Source organism: Rhamphochromis sp. 'chilingali' (assembly GCF_963969265.1).
Source record: "Rhamphochromis sp. 'chilingali' genome assembly, chromosome: 17".
Classification (NCBI taxonomy): Eukaryota; Metazoa; Chordata; class Actinopteri; order Cichliformes; family Cichlidae; genus Rhamphochromis; species Rhamphochromis sp. 'chilingali'.
In genome coordinates this window covers 842479-862548 of record NC_137944.1, presented here as the reverse complement: position 1 = coordinate 862548, position 20070 = coordinate 842479, and positions in this window count along the sequence as shown.

The following is a 20070-nucleotide window of genomic DNA, read 5'->3' as shown; positions in this document are numbered from 1 at the left end:
TTGCACTCTGTATTTCTCCACTTAAATCTTGAAGTTTGGTATAAAACATTTTGTAGATCACCGCTGTGTCTCACAGGCTGTAATGTAAAGCTTCACCCAATAATATTTCCTTCTTCTTGTTCTCCTTCACATATTCCTGTAACAGTGTAACTAACAGTCCGTCATTTAGGAGGAGCAAATGAACAGGAAGGAGAGGAGGAACGGGGTGAGATTGGCAGGTGTGGGGAAGGCCACAAAAGGTGACGAAACACGAGTGAAAGAGCCGACATAGAGCTTTGTGGGTTTGTGTGAGAAGGAGGGAGATGGAGTGTGAAAGAGAGGTGGGAAAAGAAAAAGGGGGAGCGAGGAAAAATGAATGAAAGAGGGAAAGAAAACAAAATAAAAAGAGAGGCTGAGCGGGATCCTCATTTTTCATTTCAGCCAGCGGACTCGATGCCTCAAGATCAGACAATCAGACCTGATGGCTTTGGGAGGCTCAGTCAGCTTAGGGCTTGGAAAATGATGGGAGGATGATGAGGTGGAATTGGAGGAGGAAAGAGAAATAGTATTGGAGTAAATAACAGCAGCACAAAAAGACAAAGAATTCAGAGATGGCAGAACCACAGCTGAAGTGGGTGATTTGTTCGCCTGCTGAGGGCTTTGTGTGGGTTTGGACTGGATTGGGGGTTGTTTACTGTCACCACACAGACCCCGAAGTACGGACCCTCCCTGGGCGTAAACAGCCAAGTCGAAGGTGAAGGACGACGAAGACTGACGGACAGAAGGCCCGATGGAACGACAGAATTCCTCTTTTTAAGAAAGCCGTCAGCGCTGGGTTTTTGTGTCCTTCACCCCAATCCCACAGGACTAGCATTAAAACACCGACTCCCCCTCCCTCCCTCACTTCCTTCTCCCCTTTCTCTCCTTCTCTGTCTATCTTTCTCTCCACCCCCTCTCTCATTAAAACTGTGCGCCTCGGCTTCTAATTAAATCCCACTTGAAAGTCTTAAAAGTCAGACTCAGATTGATTCAATTTGCATTTCTGAACAGGGAACATTGCCTAAAAGGATTAATAAATTGGTTGAAAATGCCTCTTTCTGCAATGTGCTGTTGTTGCTTGTAAGACAACACCCATCCAATACCTCTGTTTCTCTGTTTTTCTTCATTCACTCTTTTCAACACATTCACTCCTGCTTGTTCACACATGGGCACACAAACAAGGCCCTAAAAGCAGTGAACCCAGCTGTCCATTCATGCATTTGTCCAGACACACAGATATATACAAAGGCACACTTCTCAGTGATTCCAGCCTTAAGCCATCAATTGAATTCACATGTGTGAGAAAAGAAAAATGCTGCGAACACACACGCGCACACCTTTGAATCTGCGCGCACAAACATTTTCAGTGGGCGCCCACGTGCACTTGCCACATTTGCACACGACGGCAGAGTAACGCTGCTGGCAGACCTCCAAATATTTCACCAGAACGTGATGGAAGCACACACGGGAGGATGTAACGCAAGAGAGTAAGAAGAAGGGGGGAGGCGACAGCTCAAACAAGGCTCACCGGGGGATTAAAAATAAGAAGACTGGCATGAAGAACCTCGGCCGTGCTGAAGTGCCACTGATGACTCACTCGGATGATAATATGTGGGGTTCACTGATGCTGGAGGAGAACTGGCTACGGGTCAGTGATTCCTCTGTCCACGGGGCACAGCCAGTCAGCTACCTCACCAAGCTGAAGAGCTCTCAGTCTTCTCAGGACAGTGAAGTGATTATGGACTGTCCATAGCTATAGGCTGCCATTGCATGTAAGACACAGGCATGAAATAAACAATCGATTTACAGCATTTTGAAAGTTATTCTTTATTTTGAAGCAGTGACCTGATAATTGCCGGTGAAGCAGTTTCCTAATCTTGCTACAACGCTTTAAAGCACTTTAGGTGCTCGGTCTACACACACGCCCCCTTCAATGGATCTGCTTTGTTATGCTGATTGTAGGATTTGACCTGCTTTGAGCTACAGTTGCCGAATATTTGGTAACAGTACCACAAATTCTGTGGTGCAGTGCCACAAAAACATCCCAAAATATTACACAAGTCTCTGAGCACCACAGGAATTTACAGCCGGACATACTTCACCACAACCACAAACCTGTTGCACTCAACCTCTGTTGTAAATAATGCAGCACAGTTATGGTTACATACAGTCACCATGGTCATGTTGTGCCTTTGATCCTCTCTTTGACCTGTTTTGAATTTGGATTTTGGATTTTAACAATCAAAAATATGCACACAGGCTCAGATATAAACACGCATGCCTGCTAATATTTGATTCAATGTCCCGTAGCAAGGCGCAGAACGCAAGTTTTCAGTGCCGTTGAAGTCTGGATGTGTGATGTGTGTTTTGGACACTTGTCGTGTTGGATCAACCAGCTGTGTCCGTTATGACGACTGGAAGAAAGTTTTCTGTGAACTGGCTCAGTGTTTGTCTCCTCCACGGGGCGTTTGGCATGTCGGTGTGGGCAGCTACAAGTTTTAGTTGAGCTTGAGGTGCCAATGTTGGAGTAGGTGCTTCGTGTTTCAGTGTAAACTTGCTCCACTGTAGTGTTTGATGCTGATAGTGCAGACAGAGATGTGCACTGCTCTGAGTATTGGTCAGTGTAATGAGAGCGGCCAGACAAAGAGAAGCTACCAGCTGCACTCAATCATGATCATCACCAAGAAGTTAATATTGTAGAACCTTCAGCATCACTTATTAAAGATTTAAGTGAGTATATGTACATATTTGAGCCTATGTGAATGAGAGAAACTCCAAAATAAATCCAAACTCATGCATTCAGTGAGGAAAAGAAAAGGATGCAAAGCATTTTAAATTTTGTTGGTTCAAGTCTCTGAAGTTCTCGGCCTTACATCCTGTAGATGCGTCATTCTGGACAAAAAAACAAACAGCTGTCTAACTTAAAATGAGACGATTCTACCAGCCTCGATGAAGCAGAGAGTAGGATCATCAAATAGAAATGAAATTACATTTCAACAAAGAAATTAATGAAACTTTGTGAGGTGCTTTGGATATAAACAACAAACCAACGCGACATACCTGTAATCAGGTGCCAGAGTCGTTCTCATCATACTCAGAGTTATGCAAACAAAGAGTCAAAGATTTGACTGGAAATCTTCTTTCTAACATCAACCATTTGGTGTTTTGGCCCAGCAGCTTTCTGGATTCTTCTTTTATGTTAAAGTTTCTTATTACTCTGTTTCCTTACAGAGAAACACTGATGTTGCTCCAGGCTGCAGGGAGACATCCCTCCTTCATGAGCGTCACTGCTTTGGATCATGTTGTAATCTTGCTCCAGGCTCCTGTGAAGCTGAAGCAGCATATGGCACCTCTTCACTGAGGTCACCGAGGACTGGCACGCGTTGACCTCAGTTTCAGGACACAACCACATGAGAGAAAACTTGGACTTAACTTAGAACAACACTGACCTCAAGTGGCTGTTTTACAACATCTCATTAAACTGAGTAAAGCTCTGCTGCAGCACTTAGATGCTGTTGTTGTTATTATGGGCTGATTATAGTAGTTGTTTGGCACTTTAAATTTAAATCTTAAATGGTGAGCAGGCACTGATCATAATGTTGCTACCATAGATTATTTGTGCTCTGTGTCATTGAAATGGGCTCATATGCTTTCCACTATTTAGTCAGTAAATGGCACAGAAAATGAAATAGAATAACCCTTTATTGTCATTCTCATTGTACATGCACAGTGACATTATAGGTGCTCCACACCAACTGTGCAGAGTAAAATATATATAAATACTAAAGACATCAGGAATAAATAGCACGCAGAAGAGTGCAGTTTATACAAAACAGGAAACAGTGGAAAAGGACTGAGAGTAGTCTGAGTGCAGTCCCATAGGACACTGCAGGACAATGAGCTTATTAACGTAAACGTGGAACTAAGACTGTCCAGAGATGAGAAGCCCTAGTTTACCTCCAGACATCCTGTCCTGCTGTGGGAATAGATGGTGTTAGTGTGCTGTTGTCATGCTGTTGTATCTGAATTATAGATTATTATCTATTATTATCAAAATGAGTCTTTTTATTGTTCCTTTTCACATTTCTGCAATTTAAATTCCTTACAATGCTGTGATTGCAGCCATTCCCCGACTCTCTGTGAATGGGACTCATGGTTGTTGATCAATGGTCGTGACAATTTGCACATTAATGATCATAAACTGACCTCACAGCCCATTGTTAGTCAGTGGTGCTGGTTTCAGTCATTGTGTAAATGTCCTGTTTATTTAATTGGAAACCTGCAGTCAGCTGAAGAAGCCACCTGATGATGACAATGAAATGTTTCTCCCACTGAAGACGTCCAGATGAACAGAATCAACCTCTGGGATTTACTTACCTGGATGAGTGAGCATGCATCAGGACTTGTTAGGTGGGTTTTGTTAGTTAACAACATGCTCCCTCACCAGGTCATCTGCTGTGTGACCCTCTAATTTAATGATTTTGGGATTGCACTCAGATGCCAACACCACACAGAGCTCCTTGTTCTGGCTCTTTGAAGCACCGAATGAGTAAAGAAACTGTGTTTACTAATTAGCACCTTGTCAGCACTTACCTGTCGATCAGTATACTTTTGTGATTTCAGCTTCAGCTTTTTGCTTTCTAAAGCTGTCCCTCAGTGAGGCAGGATTACTTACCCTGATAAATCTTCAGTTTCAGTCCAAAGTGTTTCCTGTTACTTTAGTTTTGACATTTACCTTATTAATTCAATTTTCAATTCAATTTTATTTATATAGCGCCAAATCACAACAAAAGTCGCCTCAAGGCGCTTCATAGGTACAGAGAAAAACCCAACAATCATATGACCACCTATGAGCAAGCACTTTGGCGACAGTGGGAAGGAAAAACTCCCTTTTAACAGGAAGAAACCTCCAGCAGAACCAGGCTCAGGGAGGGGCGGGGCCATCTGCTGTGATTGGTTGGGGTGAGAGAAGGAAGACAGGATAAAGACATGCTGTGGAAGAGAGACAGAGATTAATAACAGATATGATTCAATGCAGAGAGGTCTGTTAATACATAGTGAGTGAGGTAGAAACACCCAGTGCATCATGGGAATCCCCGGCAGCCTACGTCTATTGCAGCATAACTAAGGGAGGATTCAGGGTCACCTGGTCCAGCCCTAACTATATGCTTTAGCAAAAGGGAAAGTTTGAAGCCTAATCTTGAAAGTAGAGATAGTGTCTGTCTCCTGAATCCAAACTGGAAGCTGGTTCCACAGAAGAGGGGCCTGAAAACTGAAGGCTCTGCCTCCCATTCTACTTTTAAATACTCTAGGAACAACAAGTAGGCCTGCAGAGCGAGAGCGAAGTGCTCTAATAGGGTGATATGGTACTACAAGGTCATTAAGATAAGATGGGGCCTGATTATTTAAGACCTTGTATGTGAGGAGCAGGATTTTGAATCCTGGATTTAACAGGAAGCCAAAACAGGAGAAATCTGCTCTCTCTTTCTAGTCCCTGTCAGGACTCTTGCTGCAGCATTTTGGATTAGCTGAAGGCTTTTCAGGGAGTTTTTAGGACTTCCTGATAATAATGAATTACAGTCGTCCAGCCTGGAAGTAATAAATGCATGAACTAGTTTTTCAGCGTCACTCTGAGACAGGATATTTCTAACTTTAGAGATGTTGCACAAATGGAAGAACGCAGTCTTACATATTTGTTTAATATGTGCATTGAAGGGCATGTCCTGGTCAAAAATGACTCCAAGGTTCCTCACAGTGTTACTGGAGGCCAAGGTAATGCCATCCAGAGTAAGAATCTGCTTAGATACCATATTTCTAAGCTTTTCAGGGCCGAGTACAATAACCTCAGTTTTATCTGAATTAAGAAGCAGAAAGTTAGACATTCCTGCAGTTTAACTAATTGGTGTGTGTTATCTGGCTTCATGGACAGATTATTAGAGGCTCAAAAAGCAGCACAGATGTTTGAGGAGCAGGTCAGAGGGCAGAGATGCACAGAGACATGAGAGAAGTCTGGAAGTTCAGACCTGTGGACTCAGTGGGGCGCCTCCTGTGAGCAGCCTGTGTGGCAAGGCTTCAGCTTTATCTTTGACAGGAGCACGAACTCGTCTGTTACCTGCTGCTCCTCAAGCTTTGATATCAGATCCAACAGCTTCCTCTGGAGCTCCATCACCTTGTCATATCTGGATATGGACCTGAACGCACATGCAGCTCTTCACTGGTGGAAGGGATAAGCTGCTGAAATGTGGACATCTTCCTTGGAGCAGCCATAGGTGACACGTTGTCAGCCAGTTCTAGCTGGAAAAAGGGAGCGTGGGCCGTGGGTGGAATGGCCACTGAGGTAGAGGAAGATGATGACAGGGAATTGGATGATTGGACTCAAGTTGTTGATGGGGGAGGTTGAGAAAGAAGCAGTAACAGGTAAGAAGATGAACGTTTGTTTGGGATACAGAAGAGTAAATGAACTCAACAGTTCACATGAAGGGATCACTGTAGTCCAAACAGGTATAGCAATCATCTCACCCCCGTTCTCTGTTCGGGGCAGGAGGTTGAGAGGAGGAGCTGGCCATCTGGTCGGGGTCTGGGATGCTGCTGCAGGACCGGGGACGGTCTTCTTGTCTCCACCCCTTGGAAAGGGGTAATATCTCCTGGGTCTAGGGGCGGATGCCCCTCGGGGCACGATGGTACCTGGACCTGGGGGGAGTGTGAGTGTTCATCGGGTGAGTGCTGAGTATTTGTATATGTATGCATGAGGGTGGGAATGCACGTTTGTGTCTATGTGTCAGGTTGGGTCTTAGACTCTCTGGGAACATCCCAGGCCCTCCCAGGTGTGGGGCCCATCTCCCCTCACCACACTCCACACGTCTTCACAAATAAAATTTTTATCATTAGAGAAAAAATTACCAGTAATCATCCCACAGATGTAATATTATCTACAGCTACTCTTAGTACCATTGATGTTAAGTTAGACTTTTTTTCTCCAATTGATCTTTCTGAGTTAACTTCAATAATTACTTCCTCCAAACCATCAACGTGTCTTTTAGACCCCATTCCTACAAAACTGCTCAAAGAAGTCCTGCCATTAATTAATGCTTCGATCTTAAATATGATCAACCTATCTCTAATAATCAGCTATGTACCACAGGCCTTCAAGCTAGCTGTAATTAAACCTTTACTCAAAAAGCATCTCTAGACCCAGCAGTCTTAGCTAATTATAGGCCAATCTCCAACCTTCCTTTATATCAAACATCCTTGAAAGAGTAGTTGTCAAACAGCTAACAGATCATCTGCAGAGGTTTATTTGAAGAGTTTCAGTCAGGTTTCAGAGCTCATCACAGCACAGAAACAGCTTTAGTGAAGGTTACAAATGATCTTCTTATGGCCTCTGACAGTGGACTCATCTCTGTGCTTGTCCTGCTAGACCTCAGTGCAGCGTTCGATACTGTCGACCATAATATCCTATTAGAGCGATTAGAACATGCTGTAGGTATTACAGGTACTGCACTGCAGTGGTTTGTATCATATCTATCTAATAGACTCCAGTTTGTGCATGTAAATGGAGAGTCCTCTTCACACACTGAGGTTAATTATGGAGTTCCACAGGGTTCAGTGCTAGGACCAATTCTGTTTACATTATACATGCTTCCCTTAGGCAGCATCATTAGAAGACATAGCATACATTTTCACTGCTATGCTGATGACACCCAGCTCTATCTGTCCATGAAGCCAGATAACACACACCAATGAGTTAAACTGCAGGAATGTCTTAAAGACATAAAGACCTGGATGGCCGCTAACTTTCTGCTTCTTAATTCAGATAAAACCGAGGTTATTGTACTCGGCCCTGAAAAGCTTAGAAATATGGTATCTAAGCAGATTCTTACTCTGGATGGCATTACCTTGGCCTCCAGTAACACTGTGAGGAACCTTGGAGTCATTTTTGACCAGGACATGTCCTTCAACGCACATATTAAACAAATATGTAAGACTGCTTTCTTCCATTTGCGCAACATCTCTAAAGTTAGAAATATCCTGTCTCAGAGTGACGCTGAAAAACTAGTTCATGCATTTATTACTTCCAGGCTGGACGACTGTAATTCATTATTATCAGGAAGTCCTAAAAACTCCCTGAAAAGCCTTCAGCTGATCCAAAATGCTGCAGCAAGAGTCCTGACAGGGACTAGAAAGAGAGAGCATATTTCTCCTGTTTTGGCTTCCTGTTAAATCCAGAATTCAAAATCCTGCTCCTCACATACAAGGTCTTAAATAATCAGGCCCCATCTTATCTTAATGACCTTGTAGTACCATATCACCCTATTAGAGCACTTCGCTCTCGCTCTGCAGGCCTACTTGTTGTTCCTAGAGTATTTAAAAGTAGAATGGGAGGCAGAGCCTTCAGTTTTCAGGCCCCTCTTCTGTGGAACCAGCTTCCAGTTTGGATTCAGGAGACAGACACTATCTCTACTTTCAAGATTAGGCTTCAAACTTTCCTTTTTGCTAAAGCATATAGTTAGGGCTGGACCAGGTGACCCTGAATCCTCCCTTAGTTATGCTGCAATAGACGTAGGCTGCCGGGGATTCCCATGATGCATTGAGTTTTTCCTTTCCAGTCACCTTTCTCACTCACTATGTATTAACAGACCTCTCTGCATTGAATCATATCTGTTATTAACCTCTGTCTCTCTTCCACAGCATGTCTTTATCCTGTCTTCCTTCTCTCACCCCAACCGGTCGCAGCAGATGGCCCCGCCCCTCCCTGAGCCTGGTTCTACTGGAGGTTTCTTCCTGTTAAAAGGGCGTTTTTCCTTCCCACTGTCGCCAAAGTGCTGCTCATAGGGGGTCATATGATTGTTGGGTTTTTCTCTGTATCTATGAAGCGCCTTGAGGCGACTTCAGTTGTGATTTGGCGCTATATAAATAAAATTGAATTGAATTGAACGTCACCGCAGCCTCCTGTGGCTTCTGCACTGTGGCTGCTGGGGGCTCTCCTCAGCTCTTTCAAGGAGGGTGGCACAGCTGCCCCTCTGTTGACCCTCTTTGGGCTCTTGTGGCCTGGGGGCCTCTGGAGAAAAAAGAGGTATATACTGTAATATCAAACGGGTTTAGCAGAGGTAGAAACTCTATAGATGCAGTTTTGGAATTTGAAATTAGAAAACCCCAAATAAACAAAAAAGTGTTGCAGCAGTGTTGTTCAAAAAAGCAACATGATACTATGTAGAGAGAAGGCTTATTAATTAAAATGAGGACGATGAGTATCACAGGCCGAATGTACAGGTGGATGAAGGATTTCCTCTTCAGAAGGCAAATAGTAAGGATAGAAAATGGAACATCACAAGGGAGTTGATGATAAATGTTGTGTTTCATAATATAGACAGTGGAATGGGAGTTTCTCTTTATGCAGATGACGGCATCATGTGGAGGAGAGGAAGGAACCTAGAGTTTATTACTGGAAAGGTGCAGGAAGCAATTTTTAAAGTCATGAGTGGGTCTTTACATTTTCAGTGGATAAGACCAAGGTAATGTTTTTCACAAGAAAAAGAACCGGTAAGGTCATTAAGCTAAAGTCATACAAACCATATTATTTGGTTTGATGAGAGGGTTACACGGACAAATTCAGAAAAAGTGTGAGAAAGTGTTCAACATCATGAGGGGTTTAACTGGAAGTGACTACATGATATCACATTGCTTTTTTGAATAACACTGCTGCAACACTTTTTTGTTTACTTGGAGTTTTCAGTCAGGACTATAGTTCAGCAGCAGACACTTTACAGAGGTTTGATCATATTCAGTACCGAGTGTCGAGACTTTGTACAGGTGCAGCTAGAACAGCATCAACAGACAGCATCATTACATTGAAAAATGGCACTTAACAACTAACCTCTGCCCCTCTGCAGCCAAACAGAGAGCCTGATGAGCCCAGCTGTGAGTAAGCTATTAAGACTCGACTGTACGCTGTGTTCGTGTTTCCTCTGAAACAATAAGCTCCGTTGCAGCAGCCTTTCAACGCCTCTCTCTGTCTCTGCTAGCAAAGTCGACCCAGACAACAAATTAAAGCTAGTTTTCAGCTGCGAGCCCGACAAGAACCCGACGTATCAGCCAGAGGTCCCTTTACTGCGGTTCGGAGCCGCGGACCTGTTTTATATACGCGCGAAATAGTTTTCTATACGAGATCGCTGCAAAAAGTGCAGCCTTACCTAATGTCCACCTACTGTTACTCATTTTATATCAAGATTTAAACATCTAGCTGGTGTTGGTATGGAGAGTAACCTTCAGTAATAGTAATAAATCACACAGCAATAGCACATTCATGTAGCTGTAAAAAGCATGATCCAAAGTAATCCAAAGTATTCAGAATACGTTACTCTCATTGAGTAACGTAACAGAATACATTACAAAATACATTTTGGGGCATGTAATCTGTAATCTGTAGTGGAATACATTTTAAAAGTAACCTTCCCAACACTGCATATAAACAGCTAATAATTTCCTTGGGGGTTATTAAAGTATTCTGATTCTGACACAGATTCATGACTGAAATGCACTTTAAAACTAAAAGATTTTAAACTGATAACAAAAATAATGGCAGTTCTACCCCTCAGCCTCTTAGATGCACCGTTGGTATCAGTTTGAAAATCCTACGTTGCCTCATTCTTGAATGTCCACGCCACCTGCTGGGGAGACAACAATACCTCATCAGCTTTTTACGGCTGAGAGCTAAAAAACATTATGTCATATGGTGGGCAGCTAAGTTTAGACTACCAGGTTTTTGCCTGTGAAACAAGATCAACTGAAAGCGTGACTCCACAGCAGGATGTCTCGCTTGCTTCAAGCACAATGGCCACGAGTGTCAGACAAAAGCTGACGGCCAAACAATCACATGCTGCAGAAGGCGGACCAGTTGAGACTGAAATCAGAACTGCAAACTGAGATATAATTAATCACCCAGATCCTGGCTTTTGAACATTTTGAACTCATGGAAACCAGTGCCATGCAGAGAACGCAAGCGAGATGAGCTGTGTTTTCTTGATATACACCAATCAGACACAACTTTATGACCACCTGCCTAATAATCTCTAAGAAGGCAGCATGAATCAGGCACATAAAGCATGAGCCACCAAAAAGCTTTATGTTTCTGGAAAGGAGTCTCAGTGATGAACACCTTTTGCTGCACCATCAGGCACCATCAGCCTGCACTCAGTACAGCCCTCTGCTGGCTCCACCTCCCCTCCTCTCCGTCTGCCCCCGACACTGATTAGCAGTCAGGGAGCTCCCAGCTTCTCCATCTCCTCCTCCTGCAGCGTGCGGATGGTGCGGTCCACGCGCCACAGGATGTCGTCCACTGCGGCGCTGAGCCGCTGGCTGATCAGCAGCTTCAGAGCCTCGAGCCTCCACATCCTCACCTGCACAGGACGTGTCTATTGTGTGATGTTGAACGTCTAACAACCATACACCTACACTTTCGGGTCAGAGTTCAAGTTAAAGGTCTCACCAGGGTGATCATTACAGACATACACGCACATGCCTCGAAGTGCTGGAAAGCTGAGCTGCTAAACTTCATCTGCGCCTCTTCACTGAGCTTTGCTGCTATTTGTAGTTCAAATTAAGTTTTTGTTTTTTCTTGTTTTTTTAATAGTTCTCTGCTTTTATTGTGAAGGGCAGCAGAGTTCCAGCTCACTGGAGCTGAGACTGCCGCAGTTTGCTCCGGATGCTCTTCTTCTTCTTCTTCTTCTTGGTGTTTATTGGCAGTTCACAAACAATGAATTGGTGTGTTACCGCCACCAGGTGGTATGGAGTGTGGACAGGACTGTCATTAAGGATTAGCTCCTACCATACAGATGTGTTTGTCTAAGATAATATGATAATCAATTAAATCTAGTTTTAGTTTTATTCTGTTTAGGTTTTAAATCATCGTCATGTTTCTTCCTCACACTTCTGGCACTGTAATATAACAAGCTCTATTGTCTCATCATCTCCACAGTGCTCACATTTTGTATTGCAGTGTTTCCCTACAGTAAATACTGTGCTCTTTAGCCCAGTGCGCCCAAATCTGAGACATGAAAGGATTGTTTTTCTCTCTCCTCCATTCTGCACTTCTCATTTCTACAGTTTTCCTTTGGATTATATAAAACTGCCGCCCTTTCGTTTCTTTCTCCCGTCGTTTTTGACATCTCTCTTTCTCTTTTAATAAACTTTTTATTTCTGTTTGACTAAAGCTGATACTCCACCCTTTTCTCAGCCGGAAAAGGGTGGAGTGCCCACTCCGGGTCGGGGATGAGTTCCTGCCCCAAATGGAGGAGTTCAAGTATCTCGGGGTCTTGTTTGCGAGTGACAGGAGAAGGGAGGCGGCTCCATCGACAGACGGATTGGGGCTGCAGTGATGCGGACGCTGCACCGGTCCGTCGTGGTGAAGAGGGAGCTGAGTGTAAAAGCGAAGCTCTCAATTTACCGGTCGATCTACGTCCCTACCCTCACCTATGGCCACGAGCTGTGGGTAGTGACCGAAAGAACGAGATCGCGGATACAAGCGGCGGAAATGAGCTTCCTCCGAAGGGTGGCTGGCCTCTCCCTTAGAGATAGGGTGAGAAGTTCAGCCATCCGGGAGGGGCTCAGAGTAGAGCCGCTGCTGCTCCACATCGAAAGGAGCCAGCTGAGGTGATTCGGGCATCTGACAAGGATGCCTCCTGGGCGCCTCCTGGGTGAGGTGTTCTGGGCATGTCCCACCGGGAGGAGGCCCTGGGGCAGACCCAGGACACGCTGGAGAGATTATATCTCTCGGCTGGCCTGGGAACGCCTTGGTGTTCCCCCGGATAAGCTGGAGGAGGTGGATGGGGAGAGAGAGGTCTGGGCCTCTCTGCTTAGGCTGCTGCCCCGATGGATGGATGGATAAAGCTGATAATGAATTCCACTGATCTTTTTCCAGAGTCCTGCTCTGCAGCCTTATCTGCCATTTCATTTCCTTGAGACCATAATGTGCTGGTACCCATAAAAAGTTCACCATTAGTCCCGTTGTGTTTACTCTCTATGGTGTTGAGTTTCTGATGTCTTGTCTACTTTCTGAGTGGTTGCATTGTAAACGTACTAATAATGAACTGGAATCTGAAGACTGGTCTTAATGGTCTTGTGTCTTCAACTGTCTGGACAGCTGATAATGTCATAACCATTTCTCCTGTGTGTCCTAAATCTATAATTGATCCTTTTGCTTACTTTGATACTAACCTCTGGTAGCTACTCCAACTCTATTTAAATATGTTCTTAGATGTATGTGTATACATTTGTAAATATATGTAATATTTACTAATGTGTTTCTGTACTGTATGTGAATTTAAAGTAAACTCCTCATCCACATTTCTCCTTTTCTAACAAAGTGAAGTCTACTGTAACATCTGGAGGTATCCACAGCTGTATCACTGTAATGGTACTGTCTGACTTATATTGACCTGATCTATTCTCAGTTTTCTGAGTCACAATCCAACCAAAACTCCTCACCAGAGATGGGCAGTAACGCGTTACTTGTAATCCGATTACTTTTTTCAAGTAACGAGTAAAGTAAGGGATTACTATTGCAAAAACGGTAATTAGATTACAGTTACTTTCCCGTAGGAACGCTGCGTTACTGCGTTACTAAAACCGTGATTTTTTTGCATGACAGTGACGTAAGCGAGTGCGACGTTAGTGACAACAGCTGTGTGCAGATCAACAATGGATCATATATCGAGTGCAGAGAGAGTATGAGCGTGCAGCGTTTAAAGCGTGGAAGTACTGACCTTACTTTGAGTTTGATCCCATAAAAAGTGACAAAAACATTAGTGTCCGCTGTGCGTGGGAAGAAAACTTCTTTTTACAGCGAAAAAAACCCCTAAACTTCCAAGCAAGCACCGAGAAACTCGCGGATTCTTCCACTGACCGCTGCACACCTGCACCAGGTTAACCCTCCGTCTGCTCCACTCCTGCTTTACAGGTGAAAATAGAGCAACAGGACCGCTGAGTCTTTGACTTTATTTATTTTCTGCTGTGTTTTACTTGCATCTATTTGAAAGACTGAGTGTAAACACACAAAATATTTTGCTTTATGTGCTGGAATGTGCAGAAAATAGGTTTAAATATTAAACAAATTTCTTCCAGTCAGAGAATGTTGCAGATAATTAAATCTTTGCTTGATGCATAAAGTTAAAAGATTAAAACTAATAAAACAAGTTTTAAAAAGAGACTTTTCCATTTGATTACATTTTGTATGATGGATTATGTAGAAAAGTAGAATTGGGCTGAAAGATCTATCACTTTATCACCTGTTCAGGTTGTAAATTGTGTTTTTAAAAGTAACTAAGTAACTAAGTAATTAATTACTTTTGAAAATAAGTAATCAGTAAAGTAACGGGATTACTTATTTTTGGGGAAGTAATCAGTAATTAGTTACTGATTACTTTTTTCAAGTAAGTTGACCAACACTGCTCCTCACATCTTTTGCTTCCTTCTGCCAGCTCGGTCGAACTGTTTCCTGAGATGATCCGTCACTGATGTAAATTTGCCCAGTAAGTTAGTTGTTAAGTGCCATTTTTCAATGTAATGATGCTGTCTGTTGATGCTGTTCTAACTGCACCTGTACAAAGTCTCGACACTCGGTACTGAATATGATCAAATGATCAATGATATATATATATATATATATATACATGTATACATATATATACATGTATACATATGTATATATGTATATATTAGGGGTGCAACGATATTCGTATCGATATTGAACCGTTCGATACAGTGCTTTCGGTTCGGTACGCATATGTATCGAACAATACAACATTTGTAATTTATTTTATCAACTTTCCTTCTGACGATGCTGTCTGTGTTGAGCGCTCAGTGAATCTGCATTCGACTACTCCACCTAGGCTGCACTGTCGAGCGCAGATCCACTGAGCGCTCAACACAGACAGCATAGTCAGGAGGAAGAGCGCAGGGCAAGCTAGCGAGACAGAAGTTAAGCTCTCCTTGCAACATGGACCTCCCCCACCCTCATTCAGATCTGGCGTTTGGAATTATTTTGGTTTTCATGTGACGTATGACCCTGAAGGTAAGCGCGTCATGGACTAAAGTAAAACAGTATGTTGGATGTGCCACGCAATGCTCAATTACATTGGTGTGAACTAGTGTGTTAGCGCAGTTAGCTCGTTAACGTGTTGGCCGTCTAGCCCCATGCACGGGGCGATCGGCGGTAGCTCGTTAACGGAGATTTGCCGTGTTGTGGCGTTAAGGTCATTTCAACGAGATTAACCTGAAAGCACTAGTGGGAACACAACGAATATGACTGCACATTTACACCGACATCATCCTAGTGCAAAGACAAAAACAACAAGCATGCTACTAACTTTAGCCGAGTCATTTAGACAGCTGTTAGCACATGATTCTCCTTATGCTGCTGAGAATATAGCCCAGAAGAAGCGGATAGTATAGCTTTTATTTTGGAAAGAGACATTTCTCTGTAATAAACTCTCTTTTCCAAAGATGAGTGATTCCTCAATCAGATACAGGGCTTGCAAAATCGCTAGCCCGACGTCCCGGAGCTAGCGATCTTTCCAGTCGGGCTACAAAAATCTCTCTGCCCTGCCCGTCGGGCTATTGTAGGAAAAATATATGTCAATGCTTTTGCATTCTTTCAGAAATGTAGCTGGGTAATTATGTCATTGGCATCGGTGAGCCACTGTCAATATGTGACATATTGAAATCGCGTTTGAATTTGCGCTTGTTTTTTTGCTTTCACTTTGCAATGACAGCACTGATCTGTGAGTGATGATAATTTGTGCACCAATTCCTCTGACATCGTCTTATTAATCGTTAGCTTACTATGCAAACATGACAAGTGAAATCTCCCGCAGCAAGCTTAAACATGTGAGAGGTTGATCGCGCAGAGAATCGCTGAGCTTATGTGAGTCCGTGTGTAAAAGTAGCAGTATATATATTTTAGTTCTGCTGAGCCAAATAAGACAGGTCAGGGTGAAGAAGTGACAGCCAAATAAAAGCTTACCACAAAACGGAGAAGTTATGACAAATCAGACTATAAGGCAAAAAGAAAGTGCAGCTTTATGGTTTCATGGACAAAAGAATTTCTGTGGCTGCAATATGACGAGCTAAATAACCAGGGCTGCACATAAGTGGTCCGCAGGTGCGCATTCGCTGTCAAAATAAAAAACGCGCACAAGGGTTAGGGTTAAATTTAAAAACTGTACTTTTGAGTTAAAATATATATTTATAATTTTAATAAATGACAAATTAAAAAGGCATGAACATTTTTTTGTATCGAAAAAATATCGAACCGTGACACCAAAGTATCGAACCGAACCGAACCGTGAATTTTGTGTATCGTTGCACCCCTAGTATATATATACATGTATACATATGTATACATGTATATATATATGTATATATATATATATACATGTATATACATATATATACATATATATGTATATATGTATATATATATGTATATATATATATGTATATATACATATATATATATATATATATACATATATATATATGTATATATATATATATGTATATATATATATATATATACATATATATTAGGGGTGCAACGATATTCGTATCGATATTGAACCGTTCGATACAGTGCTTTCGGTTCGGTACGCATATGTATCGAACAATACAACATTTGTAATTTATTTTATCAACTTTTCTTCTGACGATGCTGTCTGTGTTGAGCGCTCAGTGGATCTGCGTTCGACTACTCCGCCTAGGCTGCACTGTCGAGCGCAGATCCACTGAGCGCTCAACACAGACAGCATAGTCAGAAGGAAGAGCGCAGGGCAAGCTAGCGAGACAGAAGTTAAGCTCTCCTTGCAACATGGGAAATTGACCCTCATTCAGATCTGGCGTTTGGAATTATTTTGGTTTTCATGTGACGTATGACCCTGAAGGTAAGCGCGTCATGGACTAAAGTAAAACAGTATGTTGGATGTGCCACGCAATGCTCAATTACATTGGTGTGAACTAGTGTGTTAGCGCAGTTAGCTCGTTAACGTGTTGGCCGTCTAGCCCCATGCACGGAGCGATCGGCGGTAGCTCGTTAACGGAGATTTGCCGTGTTGTGGCGTTAAGGTCATTTCAACGAGATCAACCTGAAAGCACTAGTGGGAACACAACGAATATGACTGCACATTTACACCGACATCATCCTAGTGCAAAGACAAAAACAACAAGCATGCTACTAACTTTAGCCGAGTCATTTAGACAGCCGTTAGCACAGGATTCTCCTTATGCTGCTGAGAATATAGCCCAGAAGAAGCGGATAGTATAGCTTTTATTTTGGAAAGAGACATTTCTCTGTAACAAACTCTCTTTTCCAAAGATGAGTGATTCCTCAATCAGATACAGGGCTTGCAATATCGTTAGCCCGACGTCCTGGGGCTAGCGATTTTTTTCAGTCGGGCTACCAAAATCTATCTCTGCCCTGCCCGTCGGGCTATTGTAGGAATGAAAAATATATGTCAATGCTTTTGCATTCTTTCAGAAATGTAGCTGGGTAATTATGTCATTGGCATCGGTGAGCCACTGTCAATATGTGACATATTGAAATCACGTTTGAATTTGCGCTTGTTTTTTTGCTTTCACTTTGCAATCGTGCGAACTGTGTATAGAGAGCGACAGCACTGATCTGTGAGTGATGATAATTTGTGCACCAATTCCTCTGACATCGTCTTATTAATCGTTAGCTTACTATGCAAACATGACAAGTGAAATCTCCCGCAGCTTAAACATGTGAGAGGTTGATCGCGCAGAGAATCGCTGAGCTTATGTGAGTGCGTGTGTAAAAGCATTTCAGTTCTGCTGAGCCAAATAAGACAGGTCAGGGTGAAGAAGTGACAGCCAAAGAAAAGCTTACCACAAAACGGAGAAGTTATGACAAATCAGACTATAAGGCAAAAAGAAAGTGCAGCTTTATGGTTTCATGGACAAAAGAATTTCTGTGGCTGCAATATGACGAGCTAAATAACCAGGGCTGCACATAAGTGGTCCGCAGGTGCGCATTCGCTGTCAAAATAAAAAACACGCACAAGGGTTAGGGTTAAATTTAAAAACTGTACTTTTGAGTTAAAATATATATTTATAATTTTAATAAATGACAAATTAAAAATGCATGAACATTTTTTTTGTATCGAAAAAATATCGAACCGTGACACCAAAGTATCGAACCGAACCGAACCGTGAATTTTGTGTATCGTTGCACCCCTAATATATATATATGTATATATATGTATACATGTATATATATTTATGTATATATATATATCATTGATCATTTGATCAGATTCAGTACCGAGTGTCGAGACATATATATATATATGTATATATATATACATATATATACATATATATATATACACATATATACACATACATATATATCTATATATAGTAGAAGTGCAAAGAGTTGGCCGTCCGACTGCGGTCTGGAGTGTGGAGCCTTCCTGCTGCTGCGGAGTCGGGGCGGTCTGCCTCCCCCCACCGCAGGGAAAAGGGTAACACCACCTGGGTCTGGGTGCAGTTCCCCCCTCCAGGGGCAAGGGTACCTAGACCCAGTTTGTAGAGTACGCTTGGGGAGTGTGATCGTGTGTACAACGTCTCTTTATGTCTGTCTCCACGTTGGTTGAGTGTGGAGTAAGTGCATATGAGAGCATGAGGGTGGGAATGGATGTTTGTATCTGTGTGTGCCTGTATGTCTGTGTCTATATGTCAGGTTGGGTATCAGGCGCCACCTCTCTGGGGACACCTCAGGCCCTCCAAGGTTTGGAGGCCTATCTCCCCCCACCACCACTTCCCCTGCCAGTGGCGGACTCCCTCAGACATCGGTGCGTTGGTGGTTCTTTGTGTCCGGGGATGGGCGTCCAGGTACACACCGGCTCACTCCTTGGCGGCCGCTTATCGGGGCCTGGAGCCTGGGGCTCGCTCGGGCCACTTCGGAGGTGGGGTGCCCCCGGCCTCTCGGCCTGGGGCTCGGTCACTCAGGCACGGCTGGCTGCCGGCGGAGCTCACGGGCGCGTCACTGCAACTCCCCCTGGCTTCTGCTCCGCGGCTGCTGAGTGAGCCCTCATCTGGGACTCTCCTCAGCTCTTTCTGGGACAGTGGCGCGGCTGCCCCTCTGTTGGTCTTCCTTGGTCTCTTGTGTTCTGGGGGCCTCTGGATGTCTGGAGTTTTGATCTCCTCCATACCTGCTTCATGCCCTGCCCCACACCCTCTAGCAGATCATTACATGAAGGAACCTTTTAAAAAAAACAAGCGCGTCCATGCTCACAGGTGTACACACGGGTGATCACACCCACAAACTACACCCTTTTTGGCTCCTACCTCAAAGCACACTGTGTTCTGTTGATCTTATGTGCTGCACAATAATGTTTAATATTTAGTATTTACTGTCATATTCCCATATATCATTGTGATGTTGTTTATTCTATTACTCTTGTTCTCTTCTGCTTGTTTTCTTTTTTCTTTCTCAGCAGGTGATCCAGGTGATCGATATATGCTTTTTTTTCTTCTTTTTTTTTCTGCTCATTCTGTTGGTTTTTGGTTTTTGCCCTTCTCCCCCGTCCCTCTTCTCAGCTGTTTCTCTTTCCCTCTTTCTTTCTCCCCTTCTTTCCCCCAGTCAAGTCTGTCCCGTATTCAGTAAGTGAAAATAAAATGAACAATAAAAGGTGAATCAAATGGACCATTACGGCAAGGCTGGGATGGTCAATTTGGTAAAGTAAATCCGTTGGGCATCTTTCTTAGCCTTTAGACAACAATTCTGATGCAAAAGAGCCAAACGGGACAGGCAAAAAAAAAAAAAAAAAAAGATTCACAAAATTCACGGTTCGATATTTTTTCGATACAAAAAAATGTTCATGCCTTTTTAATTTGTCATTTATTAAAATTATAAATATATATTTTAACTCAAAAGTACAGTTTTTAAATTTAATGTTGCTGAAACAACAAAGTAATAAAATAATAAATATATCTGATGGAGAAATCACTCATCTTTGGAAAAGAGAGTTTATTACA